This window comes from Amphiprion ocellaris, chromosome 2 (assembly GCF_022539595.1).
Source record: "Amphiprion ocellaris isolate individual 3 ecotype Okinawa chromosome 2, ASM2253959v1, whole genome shotgun sequence".
NCBI classification, from domain to species: Eukaryota; Metazoa; Chordata; class Actinopteri; family Pomacentridae; genus Amphiprion; species Amphiprion ocellaris.
In genome coordinates, this window is record NC_072767.1 from 17164178 (window position 1) to 17166918 (window position 2741).

The window sequence follows — 2741 nt, forward strand, 5'->3', positions numbered from 1 at the left end:
ACAAATTAAACAATACACATACGCTCTGAAATAACTTATTCTAATCAACGCATCTGTAATTCAGCTACATTATTGCTATCAGAAATGCATCTGCTGAATCCCACACTGAGTCCAGCTCCTGATTACTGTTTCCTCCACCACCCAAACATATTGCAAAAGTAATATAAGCCTACACTGAAAAAATAACTAATAACATTTACTTAGAAAAATCCTCGTAAGTTTTTGCACGAACAGATTCTTATTAAATTTTACTACTCTAAATCAAGTAAAACTCTCTTGCCTTTATCAAGTAAAATCTAAAAGTGACTTGTAAGTAAATCTTAATCAACATAATGGATTTTTATATATTTGGTTATATGAAATAATGAAGTAAGGTTTATGTGATTTTTTTTAGTATTTCTGTGTGTGTCATAGAAATACTGAGTAAATTTTATGTGTGCTGATCACTTACAACAATGAATTAATTTAATAAATGTTATTTATATTTTATTTGTTGTATCACTATATTTATTCTTATTACAAAATAATTTTTAAGCACTACATTTGAGTAATAACTACTAGTTTTGTTAAAGTGTATACAAAAAATATGAAAAATCAATAATATAAAAATGACAATATTTAACAACTTTGTTTTATTGACAGCCTTTTTTGTCCAAGTTTTACACTTGGAAAAAAAAACAAATCAGCAATTCTTGTTGTCATACTATCCATCCATCCATCCATCCATTATCTATACACCGCTTAATCCTCACTAGGGTCGCAGTGGGTGCTGGAGTCTATCCCAGCTGACTCGGGCGAAGGCAGGGGACACCCTAGACAGGTCGCCAGTCTGTCGCAGGGCTACATATATAGACAAACAAGCACTCACACATTCACACCTACGGGCAATTTAGAATAATCAATTAACCTCAGCATATTTTTGGACTGTGGGAGGAAGCCGGAGTACCTGGAGAAAACCCACGCATGCACAGGGAGAACATGCAAACTCCATGCAGAAAGATCCCGGGAAAGCCGGGACGCGAACCAGGGACCTTCTTACTGCAAGGCGAAAGTGCTAACCACTACGCCACTGTGCAGCCCTGTTGTCATACTATTATAAACTAAAAGTCCTTTCTGAAGGCACAGCTGTGAGAAATGGCTGCATAAGTTTTGCAGCTGTATTAACATTCATGAACAATTAACGACTTTGAAGCATGTGCAAGAGTTACACAATAACAATACAACTTTATAGCATAAACTGCTATAATGGCAATGGCATACCAAGCTGAACAAAGCTGAATAAAATGTCATCTTTTAAGTTTTGGACAGCAACTTCATTTTCAGAGTTTGTACTTTGGGGGATAGCTTTATTGCGTCTAAATCTAAGAAAAGCTTCTGGAACACTTTAAAAGTGTAACGCAGTGTTGGAGGATAAGCAAGATTGAGGGAATATATCAGACCCATTAGCAGTGTACATGCCTTTGCAGTATTTCCACATCCAGTCACAACCTCCTTGCCGTCAAGAATAAGAGAGACATCTACAGGATCTTCAGCGTAGGAAGCACGAACAACAGCAATCTTCATATTGTGCTGCCAAACGTCCTCAAAGTTGTCCACCTAGGAAAAAAACAATAGAGAGGAAGAATTACTTTCACACATACCAAGTGCTGGTCATAAAATTAGACTAGCGTGAAAAAGTGCATATTCTGTAAAAATTTTGAATTCCAAAACTGAATTTGTCATAATGACGACAATAGGTACAAGCCAAGGTCCATTTTGAGCATCTTTCCAATAATAAGGAAAAAGTAAATATCGAGATTTGTTTGTTTCGGCACCTTCATGATTATGTACCTGGGTTTATACTGCCTGCTGTTTCTCTTTTGTAACGTCTCATTCAGACTTCAAGTATGGCTTCCCCTGTACAAAAAAAAATTACAGAAAGAAAAAAACAAAATTTAGCAATGTATTTAGTTGGCAAACAATAAATAATGTTTATAATTAAATGCTTGACTGACTGAAAGTGTCAGAAGTATTTTAGTGATGTCAGTCCCACGACTTTTCTGCTCTCCCCTTTCCTGAAAGACAGGTTTTAGACCATTTCAAAATTACTGAAATTACATTATTGTGATTGTACGAAATAACTGATAAACAATAATTAATATGAGTCGACATAAAGGTTTTGGAATTTATTAGTGCTGATGAACAGAGACAGGATTCACTGCTTCAAAAAGCCAAATTTAGAGTTTACAAAAAAATAAGACAAACGTAGCATTAATGTGTTATTGTTATTAAGCAATAGTCATATGCATCAGTTGCAATTACGGAAGAGCTTTTTTTGTTTAGAATAGTTACGAGAAAGTGATACAGTCGTATTGAAAGGTATAAAAAACGAGCGTTGTGTTAATGCAGAAAGTCAAACAAACCGGGGCACGAAAGGCTTAACGGGAGCGCGCGGTCTTCTGTTCACCGCCCAGAGATAAGTTTTAGAAAAGAGAGCAAGCTCGTTACAGACCAAAATAAAGTCATTCTCGTGCAGTCTCAACACACCCGCCATCGTTGTTATGGTTAAGGACACGTGACACGGCAAAGCATGATGGGAACTGTAGTATTTACCGCAACAGTTGAGACACTTGCTAAAAGTGTATGGATTTGGACTTCGCGTTAATTGTTTTCAGTTGTTTGCATTCGGTTCTGGCCTGTTGCTAATAGCACAAAAGACAGTAACGTTACAAAGTTAAAGCACCTGAGTGTTTTGTGCTTTG

At 36.2% G+C, this 2741-nt stretch overlaps 1 long non-coding RNA gene across 1 annotated transcript; it reads right to left on the minus strand.

Annotated features, from left to right (window-relative positions):
- Positions 1 to 703: 703 nt before the first annotated feature.
- LOC111588456 (uncharacterized) lies at positions 704 to 2529 on the minus strand. The gene is made up of 4 exons (XR_002748179.3): positions 2403 to 2529; positions 1995 to 2054; positions 1831 to 1896; positions 704 to 1596 (listed from the first exon to the last, which is right to left on the minus strand). It is a non-coding gene; the product is annotated as an uncharacterized LOC111588456 (long non-coding RNA).
- Positions 2530 to 2741: the final 212 nt, after the last annotated feature.